Raw genomic sequence first — 14,306 nt, forward strand, 5'->3', positions numbered from 1 at the left:
GTGTTTTCTTTCCTCTTTTGTCAGAGACTAGTTTTCTATGTTTATTTGGGTTTGTTTATGGACTCTGTTCTGTTTTATTGATATGTCTATTCTTTCACCAATACCACAATGTCTTGATTACTGTAGCTTTAGAGTGAATTTTCTGTGTGTGAGTGTGAGTAGACAACCATTTAATTCACACATGAGTGAGTAAACTGAGGCCTACAGAGGTGCAGCCCCAGTTAGAACCTGGGCTTCCAATTCCCACTGCAGGGCCTTTCCTGCTGTGCCTTAGGAGAAGTGAAGGGCTGAGTACCTAAAGCAGGCTAAAAAGTAAGATGTGGAGGGAATGACTTCAGGCTGATTGTAAAGAATTTTCACTTGTTTAGACCATGTGTGGCTCTGCTTTGGCTCTGGAGGCTCCAGAACAGCCAATATTTCTTTGACACCTGCAGTCCTTAGGCCTGCTGGTGTGGGAGCAGAACACTCCAGATGCTTGACAGCAGGCAGGTCACTGGCCAGCTTGGCAGCAGACTATCTGGAGCAATAGTCTTCTGCTTGTTCTTGGCAAGTTTCTCGGTGGCAGAGGGAAAATCAATTTGGGTCCCAGGAATCAAGGAAGGCATCTTGGGACAGTGGTGGGTTGTCTCAGGCACCCACTTTTCTCTCACATTTTCAAATGAGGGTGGAGAGACCACTGAAAAGCAGACTAGAAATAGATCTGTTTGTGGATAACTCAGCCATCATAATCTGTCATCTTGTGCTACAGTATCAAAAAGCCCAAGTGTATGGCTTCCTACCAACCATAACTGTGACTGCGTGGTTGTCAAAAATAGTAAATATTTGGGCCAGGAGACATGTTTTACCAGCAGCATCACCCCCCCCACAACAATGCACTTAATTGTCTGCATTGCTGAAATAGTTCTGTATTCATTTCAAATATTTTCAATTTAATGTTGACCTCAGCTTTCCACTGAAGGATTGGCAGCATTGTGTAGTAAGTCTTGAAGTTGGCCAGTGGCAGTCCTCTGACTGTGTGTTCTCCTTCAATAATGAGTTGGCTACTCTGTCTTCTGCCTTTCCATATAAGTTTTTGAACCAGTTTATCAATATCCACAAAATAACTTGTTGGGATTTTGATTGGGATTGCATTCAGACTGTAGATCAAGTTGGAAGAACTGACATCCGTCCATATTGAACCTTCCCATTCATGAACATGTGATGTCTCACTCTTCCTTTAGTTTTTCTTTGATATCAGAAGTTTAGAGTGGTTTGCTTTGTTTTGTTTTTGACTCTTGATTAATATAAATGTTCCTGTTATGTAGTGTGTTATCTAAAGTTCTTGAGGGGGTGTCTTTGTCTTCTTTTATTTCTACCTATTTTTGCTCATATGAGTTATGTCTTTGGCTTGTGGTAGGCTGGGGCATGTCTTTACAGCAGTTTCTCAGTCTTTGCTGCACTTCAGAAGGACTACTGAGTCTGAAAATCAGGAGGGCAGATTGACTCCAGACCAATTAACTCAGATCCTCTGCACATGGGAGCAAGGCAACAGTGTTTATAAACCCCATACTCAAGTTTGAGAATCACTGCTCTAGAGAAAATTTGCTTTTGATTTTTACAGACATTTTGAGTGTGTTTCTGGTTCATTCTAATGTTAGTTTCTCAGATATGGGTTCTTAATATGGGTAATATAAACTTGAACCCCATGTTTGGGGAGTCTTCTTTTTTCCACCACCAAGTGTATAGGCTGATTGACAGATTCCTTGTTATCTCTTCATTGAGAGAGTAGCCCTTTAGGTATAAGAAGGGTAGAGAGGGGCTCTGTTCCATTTTATTTCATTGAACAAATTCAAGACTTTATCATCTATTTCCATATGTCTGTGAAAACCTAAGTTCCTTCATGTATATCATGAAGTTCATGTATATCATGTGTATATGAAATTCATGATGTGATTAAATGGCCATAGTTCAGAAGCTTGTGATTGAATATGAGTTAGGCATTGCTGAGTTTAATTGTCTACAGGTTAATGAATTTGAACTTATCCATATCTTTCATTGTAATCATTTAATAATATACATTGTTTAGAGTACCCCCCACTTTGTAAGGAGAAACGATATGTATTAGGTTTGTGTTTATTTTTTATAAAAGCAAATATACATTGCATCATAATATAACATTTGTACACTTCCCTAGGCATTGAACTTTTCTCCTTGCTTGCATACACACACACCCAAATCCTCTAAGCTTCCTAGTTAAGAATATCAACGAGGGCTGGGGTTGTGGCTCATTGGTAGAGCACTTACCTAGCATGTATAAGGCACTGAGTTCAATCCTCTGTACCACATAAAAATCAATAAACAAAATAAAGATATTGTGTCCATCTACAACTAAAACATTATTTAAAAAAAGAATATCAACAAATACTCTCTGGTCAGCCTAAATATCAGTGTAAGTATGACATTTCTATATTTATGTTCTTCTCTGGTTTCTATTCTAGAATTTCCTTCCCTGGGAGATCAGCTAAGCATTTAGAATCTTTGTTATATTTCATCCAACAAATCTAGGTTTTTCTATGTACTCAGAGCACAACGTTGTTGGATAGAAGCTTGCTATGATGCTAATCTGTACTTTGTGGTCAGGGCCTGATCTTTGGGGTCATCCTCTATTCCTGATTCCTGCTTGAACCAAGTACATGCTTGCTCTCTGTAGACATGGTGCATTGTGTTTGCAAGTGTCCACTTGGCAGACAGGCTCCTGGAGTGTGTGTATGTGTTCCTAGATTGTGCCTGGCCTGGTCTTGGCCTCATCTCAGTCCAGCTGGTCTATGTTACCAAGGTCCCAGCATGCTTTGAATTCCAGCCTACCTGAATTATGTCAGCCTCTATTCTGTTTTCATCTGTTTCCAAGTCTCTGTCCTCACTGACTTGCCAAACTTCAGTCTGGTTTCAGTTTATTTCCTGGACTCATCTTTTCACAAAGGACTCTATCCTGATTTAAGAGTTTGTAGGGCAATTTATAGTAACGTGGGAATGAGTCCAATTTAGGATTCAGATTTCTAGGATGCCCAGATGGTCTTAGCAAAAAGCTTCTAACTTTCTGCTTCATTTAAAAACACTTATAAAGTATGTAAATTCCAAAGACTTTCTATTATGTGTGGATAACATTAGTACTTAGAAGATTAATTGAGGGTAAATGCTGAGTCACTCATTTTGTCAGGAGGAGGCAGTTTACAGTTGAGGATAACCTTTTGATTTCTTTTTATTTGCTTAATTAGTGAGTAGTGATTGGTCTTTCTGTGTTCTAGTCTGTGCAGCCCTTTCACTCTGAGACTTCCTAAGGAAACCGAATTTGGTGGAAAACATCCAGAGAACACTTGGAAGTTTTGATGGGTCATTTAGCCAGTTTGAACTCTTCTATCTCTTTTAGAAAGCCTTGATGAGATCTCTAATGAACCAATAGTACACGCTTGTGTAAGGCAAGCGTGTTTCTTGTGTATTTTTCAGCGAGCAAACCTGGTTCTGTGCTAGTGGTGTTGGAATCTGGTATGAACATGGCTTTGAGGGTTAAGAAAGATATCTGGTGACAAGAATGCACTACGGTGCAGTGAGTCCACGGGAATGGTGGGTTGCGTGGTTCTCGCTGGTCAGCAGTCCAAGGGACTTTTTAATCTTTGATCTAGCAATTGCATCCTTTCACTCATTTTGTCCTTATTTGGATTTCTCTTCTTACATTCTCTCTTTTTTCTTGGCATCATCTTCAAAAGAAGTTAGGAGGCTGTCCCAGAAGTTGCCTTTGAAGATTGTGGCAGTGTGTATACCTGTCAAAAAGAATCGGCCAAACCCTTTTGAAGGCTATTTTACGCATCGAGTCCTGAGCCATCTCAGCTCTTCTGTTCTGATTTGATCATCCAGAAAGATCTGAAAGGAAACCATCAGAGCTAATTATAGAGCCCAGAGTGATTTTCAGATGCCTTTCCCCCTTCATTTACTCATACAGGGCATTCAGGAATTTTGCACTCTGGATAAAAGCAATTTATAATTTTATTGGACTGGGGAAGGTTAGAGTTTTGGGCTTTATTTTGAAAGCAAAACTCTAATTTTCTTAGGAGACTATTCAGTTCTGTATGGTTTTCTTTCTACCTTCTTTCTCTTTGACCTCTTTCCTTCTTTTCCTTTCCCCCTCCCTTCCTTTCTTCTATCTTGGTAGCTTGGAACACAACTAAATCTTTGGAAAATGGTCATTGTTGAAGGGAAAGTATTTCTATTATGAAAATGTAATTTAGAATAATGAAACTTTAGGTTTGGAAAGAACCTTAATGTTCCTGTACTTAAATCATTTAACTAATGCTTGAGTCCCTTCAACTGTGTTCCTAGCCCAAGAGGGGACACCTACGTTGCCTGTATTATGGGAAACTCCTTTGTCCTGAGATTGCCTATTGCCACTTCTCTGCTACTTAGCAACTGTTTATGTTGAGCAAAAAATACTTTCCTATAATGTCTATCCTCTGCATTTTTATTTCTTTGGTTGAGCAATATTTTTCAGAGTTCAGGCTGAGATCCAGATTTGTGAGATAATTTTAACTGGATATGACTAACATTAAAAAAGATGAAAAAGAAGAAGACGAAGGAGAAGGAAAAGAAGAAAAGGAGGAAGAGGAGGAAGAGGGAGAAGAAAAAGAGGAAGAAACACAATATAATGGGAATAGAATAGAATGTAAAATATCAGTATATTACAAGTAGTACAGTTTCTTGAAACTTTTGTCTTGATTTTCCAGCAAAGTTATTAGATTATTTAGTGAACTACATGGATCTCAGTGGTCAGTTTGGATGCTGCTGAGTGGAGTATGACTGACTTCTGTGTGGCCATTGACTTAGTTGAACCATTTTCATACCCTCTAAAGTCTTTTATAAGTTAAACTTCCATTTCCTTCCACTCATCTATTTGTTTCATGGTCTCACATCTTGCCATCGTGAATTCACCCCAGTGTACCTAGTTTATATGAAAAATTGGAACCTGAATCAAAAACAGTGTCTCTATTTGTGTACTATTGAAACAGAGGCAAGCAGGATTATGCCATTCCTGATTAGCCGAATGCACTTCATTGTATTTTAGTGCAGCCTGAGGTTATCTAAAATCTGAAGATACTGTGTATAATAGCAGCTAAATGCACAGATGAGGGAGTCTGGCTTTGGGGGTCTGTCCATTCAGTTAGTGTAAACCAGAGAGTAAACTGAATAGTAATGGTGGGCAAGTTATTTAGCTTCTCTGTGCCCTAATTTCCTCATCTGTAATATAAGGATAGTTCATGATAGTTTGGATATTTCTTAATAGTTTTGGATATTTTACTACAAATGACAATATTTCATTCTTCTTTATGGCAGAATAGTACTCTACTGTGTATGTGTATGAATCTATGCCATATTTTTTTATCCATTCAACTGTTGGTGGACACCTTGGCTGATGCCATATCTTACATATTGTGAAGAATTCTGCAATAAGCATTAACATGCAGGTATCTCTTGTGTATTTATTGACATCACTTGCTTTAGATGTGTACTAAGGAGTGGGTTAGCTGGATCATAGCCATTTTAACTAGGGTGAGAGGGAATGTCATTGTAGCTTTGATTTGTATTTCTTGATGCTTACTGACATTGAGCATTTTTAATATATTTATTGGTCACTTGAGAAATATCTATTTGGATCATTTGCCTACTTTAAAATGGGATTACTTTTTGTTGTTAAGTTTATATAAATGTATATAAATAATATTCTGGATGTTAAACCTCTGACAGGTCGACGTGATTCTGCAATCTGCATTTGGGGTAAAATTGGGAGTTCATAACCCACTTCAATCTAATGTATGAAATATGATATGTCAAGAGCTTTGTAATGTTGTGAACAACCAATAAAAAAAAAAAACCTCTGACAGGTGAATAGCTGGATAATATTTTCTTCCATTGGTCAGGTTTTCTCCACCCTGTTGATTATTTCCTTTGTTGTATAGAAGCTTTTTAGTTTGATATAATTTCATTTGTCAAGTTTTGCTTTTGTTTCTTGTGCTTTTAAGAGTATGGTCTTGAAAATCATTGCCTATAAAAATATCTTGAAGTGTTTCTGCTACCTTTTTCTCTAGTAGTTTTCATGTCTTACTTTAAGGTATTTGATCCATTTTGAGTTGATTTTTGTATAGGGTGAGAGATAGGGGTCAAATTTCATTTTTTCCTGTGTAAATTCAGTTTTCCTTGCAACATTTGTTAAAGAGGCTGTTATTTTTTAAAATATTTTAAAGTTGTTGATGGACCTTTATTTTATTTATTTGTATGTGATGCTGAGAATTGAATCCAGTGCCTCACACATGCCAGGCAAGCGCGCTACCAGTGAGCCATGACCCCAGCCCCAGGGAAGCTGTTCTTTCTGCAGTGTATGTTTTTGGCATCTTTGTTGGGAATCAGCTGTAGATGTGTGGGTTTATTTCATTTCTGGGTTTTCTATTCTGTTCTGTTGGTCTACAAGCATGTCTGTCTTGGAATCAGATACTATGATGACTCCAGGCTTGTTCTTTTTGCTCAAGATTGCTTTGGTATCTTTTTGGTCTTTTTTCTTTTGGTAGAGAGGAATGAACTCAGGGGCACCTAAGTACTGAGCCACATCCCTAGCTCTTTTTATTTTTATTTTTTTTGTGCTTGTCTTATTTTATTTAACATGTTCTCCAGGTGCTCAGTGATCCTTGCAATTCTTTTTTTTAACTTAATTAATTCTAATTGGGTATATATGACAGCAGAATGCATTTTTGATTCATTGTAACAATTGCAGCACAACTTTTCATTTTTCTGGTACAATGTAGCATTGCACCATATGTGCAGACATACATGTACCTAGGATAATTATGTCCATCTCATTCCACCATATTTCATTTTTAAATTTTGAGACAGGATCTCATTAATTTGCTTAGGGCCTGAATGTTGCTGAGGTTGACTTTGAACTTGTGATCCTCCTGCCTCAGACTCCCAACCTGCTGGGATTATAGGTGTATTATTCTAATAATCTTTTGGTAGACTCTTTAGGGTGTGTGTGTGTGTGTATGTGTGTGTGTGTAAAATCATATCATCTGCAAATAGGGATACTTTGAATTCTTCCTTTACTACTTCTTGCCTAATTGCTCTGGCTAAAATTTCTGGTACTACTTTGAATAAGAGTGATGAAAATGGATACCCTTGTCAGGTTTCTGATCTTAGAGGAAATGCTTTCAGTTTTCCCCCATTCAGTATAATATTGGCTACGAGTTTGTCATATATAGTCTTTAGCATGTTGAGGTATGCTCCTTTGCTACTTAAATTGTCAGGGCTTTTATCATGAAGGATGTTTAATTTTATCAAATGCTTTTTATACATCTGTTGAGATGATCATATGGTTTTTATCCTGTTTATGTATGCATTATGTTTATTGATTTATACATGTTGAATCATTTTTGGAACCCTGGAATGAAACCAATTTGATCATGATGCATGATTGTTTTGATGTGATGTTGAGTTTTATTTGATAATATTTTGTTGAGGATTTTATTTATGTTTATCAAGTATACTTATATGTAGTTTTCTTTCTTCTTTTGGTTCTGTGTCCTTGTCACATTTTGGTTAACAGCTTAATTCTGGCCATATAGAATGAGTTTGGAAGGGTTCCCTCCCTTTGAATTCTGTGTAATATTTTGAGAAGCATTGGTGTTAGTTCTTCTTTAACAGTTTGATAAAATTCATCAGTGAAGATCCAGTCCTGAACTTTTCTCTGTTAGGAGACTTTTTATTACTTATTACTATTTTTAGTTATTCATGTTTTTAATATCTTCTAGGTTAAATTTTAGTAGGTCATATGTGTCCATAAGTTTGTCTATTTTGCCTATATTTTCCAATTTGTTAGAATATAGTTTATCAAAATAGTCCGTAATGTTCATTTCAATTTCTGCAGTATCAGTTGTAATGTTTCCTTTTCTTTACTCTCTAATTTTATTTATTTGGGTCTTCTTTATATTCTTTTTGGTTAGTCTAGCTAAAGTTTCTCAATTTTGTTTTTATTTTCACCGAACTAACTCTGTTTCATTGATCTTTTGTGTTGTTCTGTTAGACTGTATTTCATTTATTTTGGCTCTGATCTTTATTATTTCTTTCATTCTAATAACTTTGTATTTTGTTTGATTTGCTTTTCTAAGACCTTGAGATACATTATTGGATTATTTAGTTTAAATCCTTCTTCTTTTTTTTTAAATGTAGGCACTTTTTTTTTTTTTTTTAAATAAACTTCCCTCTTAGTACTCCTTTTTCTGTATTCCACAAGTTTTGGTATGTTGTGTTTCTGTTTTCATTTGTTTCAAGGAAGTTTAAACTTCTGATTTCCTCAGTGACCCAGTGTTCATTCAAAAATATGTTCTCCATAAATTTCCATAATTTTGAAAGCTTTCTTGCTGCTGTCTCAGTTTCATTTCTTGTGTTCAGAAAAAGAAACAGGATATGATTTCATTTAAAATAAATCTTTAAAGATTTGTTTTGTGGCCTTATCTATGGTCTATTCTAGAGAAAGTTCCTTGTGTTGATGTAGCTATTGGATGGAATGTTCTGAAAATGTTAAGTCCATTTGGCTTATAGTGTAGTTTACCTCTGATACATCTTTGTTGATTTTTTAATGAGGGGGGTCCTGCATAATCTATCCATTGGTGGGAACTGGATATTGAAATCCTCCACTATTATTGCATGGGAGCTCTCTCCCTTTAGGTCTAATGGTGTTTGTTGTATAAACTGAGTACTCCAACATTAGGTGCATATAGATTTATAAGTGATACATCTTCTTGATGGATTAATCCTGTGATCATTGTATAGTGATTTTTAAAATATCTTTTCTTATTATTTTTGTCTTACATTCTGTTTTACCATATATAAACATAGGCACTCCTGCTTGCTTTAGGATTCCATTTTCTTGGAGTATCATTTTTCATCCTCTCACTTTCAGTCTATATGTGTCTTTCCTGGTGAGGTGAGTTTCTTGTAGATAACATATTGTTGGGTCTTGTTTTTTAATCCATTCAATCAGTCTTTATCATTTAATGGAGAATTAAAACCATTTATATTTAGAGTTATTATTGAATGCAATTGTGCCTATCATTTTGTTGACTTTATTCATTTGATAGTCTTTGTTCATTTCTTCTTCTTTCATTCATCTTTGTGGTTTGATGGTTTACAATCTTGATAATGTTCAATTCTACTTCTCTTTCTTGTTCCTGATATTTTGGTGGAATTTACACTTTCACATGCTATCACAATGGTAGTTATCTTTCTTCCACTTCAGGGAATAGGATTCCCTTATTCATTTTTAGTAAGACTGGTCTGATGGTCGTGAATTCCCTTAGTTATTGTTTATCTTGGAAGGTCTCTATTTCTTCTTCAGTTCTGAAGGATAGCCTGGATAGGTATAGTAATCTTAGCTGGCAGTTATTTCTTTCAGGACTTGAAATATATCATTTCCTACCCTCCTGGCCATGGGTCTCTGCTGAGAAATCTGCTATTTGTTTAATGGGGTTGCCCTAAAGTGTGAGTTGGTGTTTTTCTCTTGCAGATTTAAAAATTCCTTCTTTGGTTTATAATTTTGACAATTTCATTATAATATGTTGTGGTGAGGCTCTTTTCTGCCTAATTTATTTAGCATTCCATAGGCATTCTGTACCTGAGATGAGACAGAACACTATAGTGAAAGGGTGTGGTGGAGGAAAGTAGCTCAGGATTTAACTTTCAGGAAGTAGAGAGAGGGAGAGAGAGAACTTGTTTCACTAGGAACAAAATATATACCTCAAAGGCACACCCCCAATGACCCATACTGTCCAGTCACACCCTACCTGCCTACAGTTACCACCCAGTTAATCCTTATCATCAAATTAATGTACTGATTAGGTTCAAGGCTCTCATAACCAACCATTTCACTTCTAAATTTTCTTGCATTGTCTCACATGTGAGCTTTTGGGGAACACTGAATATCTAAACCATAAATGGGGCATATATTAGGCACTTAGTGAACTAATATGTTTTAAAAACGTATTAAATTCTTAAAACATTGAACTCTTAACCAACTCAAATGTCTAGAACTTTTTGCATGTGCTGTATGTAGTGTGATCTTGTGTCCCTGTTTGCCCAGGGCAGCCCCAGTTTTCATTGGTTGTCCTAGCACATTTAAAAGTGCCCCCTTTCATTCTCAAAGGCTCAGATAGAACTTCAGGTTTGATTATTCTAAACCATATTTTGGTGGTAGGAATTAATGTTTTCCTCAGTTGTATTCTACCCTAATTCAATCCACATCTTACTAAAGTATTTTTTTCAATTTTGGATGTACGTAGAAAACCTTACTTTTTTTTTGTATTAAAGTTTAACCTAAATTCTCTGCCCACCATCACATTTGCCCTCCTTGCCAGATGGCAGACCCAAGCTTCAAGTCCTTCAAGAACAAGTCCTTTCTCTAAGGACTGACTTTCTTTTCTTTTCTTTCTTTCTTTTTTTTTTCTTTTTTCTTTTTTTAAATAGATTGCTTTGTGTCTTAATTTAAGCAAGCCAGGGTTACCAGAACAGGGCTTACAGAAAGTCCTTTAATGTTCACTTCCTTCTGAATTAATATGTATACATTAAAAAGTAGTGTTTAATAATCATTTAACTGGAAATGAGTATGATGATCTTATTACTGAATGTGAATTAATTTCTCCTTCTTGTCCAAAGGCTGTTACCACAGGTGTATGTATGTTTGTATACCTATATATATTTTGCATACATAAGAATATGTAAATATACATATGAACACCTGTGATAATAGACTTACATATCTGTCATATTTTCTGGACTGTTTTTTGTGAAAGAAGGATATTCATCCTTAGTGAATCAGCATGTGGCCCCATGCTTTTTTCAAATGCCCACATATTTTAATGATCTGTTCTAGAATTTTACTATGGTCTAGTTTTTTGCATAATTGCTTTCTCTGTTGTTTTGAAAATTAGGACTTTCCTTCTTTTCCATAGGTTCTTCCCTTGTTTGCTAAGATTCCTTAATGATAATTGCCATTGGCTCAGTAATCCCATTTGCTGAATTCTTTTCGTATTCTAGAATGTAGTTTGGCTGGGTCAGGAGATGTAAGCTTCTTTAAAGAAGCTGTCTTAACATTTTTCCCAGCTTTGGCTTCAGTTACCTGTTATAAATATATTAATGAAGTTCTTCAGTTAAAATTGGAAATTTTACTAGTTGCTATTTATTTATCTCTTACTATGTGCAGAGCACTGTTGTGACCATTTCACAGAGCAATGTTGTACCACTCTGAGGTGGGGTATTCTCTCTGCTTCAGAGATGGGGAAAGCAGGGTCACAGGCACTGAGGGGTAGAGCTGGGACTGGAACCCAGTTAAGATGTGATATGAAGATGACTGGAGAGCAGCTTACCGCCAAATTATAATCTGAAGGTCCTTGATAAAATAGTCTTTGAACTGGAAGATTTCTTCTAATGTGTTAAAATTAATCTTTCATATATAACACTTCACTAATGACTCATATCCTTATTTAAAGTATTAATTATTTTACTTCTACAAAATTGAAACTATTGAAACAAATGTAGATGAAGAGGAACTTGGGAAAAGGAGTAAGAATTTGAATTTATTTTTTAGTAAAACACCCATGATGTGTATTTTTAAAATATTTATTTATTTATTTTTTAGTTATAGGTGGACTCAATATCTTTATCTTATATTTATGTGGTGCTGAGGATTGAACCCAGTGCCTCATGCATGCTAGGCGAGTGCTCTACCTCTGAGCCACAACCCCAGCCCCCCCGACCATTATGTGTATTTATTTGCTTTTTCCTCTCAAAAATGAGGTAAAGGCAAATGATTCTCCTAAAAAAAAAATACATGCAGCTATGTGTAAGTCCTGGGTAATGAAATATGGTTTGCTTTCTGTATGTTCTGTATCTTCTCTCTTCATAGATTAATATTCCTCCCGCCTTGGTACTTGATCAGTGAGTGTAATTTTCATTGGTTTATGTCACTTTTACTTCCAAAAGGATTTGAGGTGATATCAGTTTCTGCTGACTTAGCAGCATTAAACACATTTCTGAGCCAGGTACCATCCATGGCACACACCTGTAATCCCAGCTGGAAGGCAGAGGCATGAAGATTCCAAGTTGGAGACGATCCTGAGCAACTTAGTGAAACCCTGACTCAAAATAAAATTTAAAAGGGGCTGAGGATGTAGTTCAGTGGTAGAGCACTTGCCTAACACATGTGAGGTCTTGGGTTCAATCCCTAAAACTGCAAAAAACAAAACAAAACAAAACTCAAAACATTACATTAGCAATATTATTAATAAAAAGTAGCCTCTCTAAAGACAGAGACCCACATCTCTTTTGCTCACAGCTGCATTTTTAGTTCTGAGCAACATTCATAGTATATTATCACATTAATTGAATGTATTGATGAATCGGTAAGTTACCATCTCCAAGTTATCTTTAAGGGTTTTCCTATATCACTTGCATTTTGTTTTGTTGATGAGTTGAAAAGTTATTTTTATCTTTTTAAAAAGCATAAGACTCTCTAAAAAATATAGTTGTTATTTTGAAAGGACAAGTTTGCTCTTTAAAACTTTTGCTTTCAGAGAGGCTTTGTTAGCTATGTGAAAGTTTTCTCCAGGTGCCAGCTGATGATCTGTATGACAGAAGTAGAAAAGAGCATTTGCAAGGGTGAAGCAAAGACTCACTGTCACTGTCAGTCCCTATAACAAGCCCAAAATAGCTGCTGGGGCTGGGCACTTGCAATATTGTCACTTTCAGCCTCCAGGTGGAAAGACCAGGAGACCCGGGAGGACAGAGGGCCTTTCTCTGCACCACCTAAGCACATCACAGGGATGAAAGGCTAAACCCCTGACTGGCTCCTTGTCCGTCCTGCAGACACCCTAGGGATGTGAGAAACATCTTGCTTTGGAGAATCTTGTTTCTTTCTATTTAAGTTATAATTTTCATTTGAAAGTACACCAGTGTTTGATTTAAATATTTTCATGTTTACATTTATTTTTGTTTGCGTGTAGTTATATATTTAAAACCTCATTTGAGTATTTAATTTAGAGTAATATCAATTGGATAAAGGTATAATGAGTGCAGCAAAAACTCTAAATTGACTTATTCTTTTTTGTTGTTGTTTCTTTAAAATATTTCAAAATTCTTTACTCAAGAAGTTCAGTTTTGTTGACAATAAAAGATTCTTTAGAACCTGTGAGAATAGATGCTTTTTTCTCGAACTGAATCCATAAAAATGTGTCAGCTGCTAGAAGGAATTTTAAAAAGTAGCAGACAAACTAAGGATCACAAAATTACCATATTACTAAGAAACCCAATAACCTGGTTCTGAATCAGATTGGCAGTGCTACCTAGTGATAACTATCTCCAATAAGAGCCGAAGGAACCAGAGTGAGACTTGGGAGACTAAGACATTCTACTGTTTGTTCAGTGACTTACATAGAATATAAAAATTATTTCTTACTATTTCAAGACTTTGGGCTTCTGTAACTAGAGGGTGTTCTTCCTTTTTCAAACATGGCAAAGAATACAGCTTTCTGCAAAGGCCCCTTAGTGTTTAATTTTTAAAACATACAGTAACATTGAATACCATAGTTATAATTACAAAAAGATTACATGAACTTTTTTTTGGTAGCCCTAGCTCTCATTTCCAGTAAAACCTGGAATTATTAGTTAAATTGGATAAATCTAGAATATAAATAGGGTAAGCAGACATGGATAAGCTAAAGTACGGCAAGAATGTGATCAGGTAATGATCTTGCCTCTTGCATACTTGTTAGTAAAGCAATAATTTTGTGGTCCTTAGTTTGTCTGCTACTTCTTAAAATCCCTTCTAGCCCTAAACACATTTTTTATGGATTCAGTTGGAAAAAAAGACACTTATTTGGGAAAAAAGTGTCTTCTTCTTCATTAGTTTCATCTATGTAATAGGTAAAGTTTTCAGAATAATTATATTTTAAAACTTAAACATTTGAAAATATTTAATCAATTCATATTTTACTTTTTTTTTAAACCTTACCAGCACACATTAGTTTAGGCTTTAGCAAGAATCATCCACCAGGCTAGTTTTATCCATCCTTTGGTAATTCCAAGTCTCATATTGGAGCTTATTAAAACTGGTTCATGAGTTGCTATACATTTGTCGTACCAAATCAATGTTATTTTCAGACATTGTAAATATTTATTCCATTATCTTTTTGTGTAGCTTTTTTTTTTCTAATAACAAAAGCAATGTGTGTTCATAATAA

The 14,306-nt window shown here is 35.7% G+C and overlaps 1 protein-coding gene and 1 pseudogene across 3 annotated transcripts in view; one reads left to right on the forward strand and one right to left on the reverse strand.

The window, feature by feature from the left end:
- The window catches only part of Rgl1 (ral guanine nucleotide dissociation stimulator like 1), a 238,894-nt gene that overhangs the window by 29,835 nt on the left and 194,753 nt on the right, over positions 1-14,306 (forward strand). The gene's annotated exons all lie outside the window — the stretch shown is intronic.
- Positions 271-890, reverse strand: LOC101963965 (cell division control protein 42 homolog pseudogene; annotated as a pseudogene).

This window comes from Ictidomys tridecemlineatus, chromosome 10 (assembly GCF_052094955.1).
Source record: "Ictidomys tridecemlineatus isolate mIctTri1 chromosome 10, mIctTri1.hap1, whole genome shotgun sequence".
NCBI lineage: Eukaryota > Metazoa > Chordata > Mammalia > Rodentia > Sciuridae > Ictidomys > Ictidomys tridecemlineatus.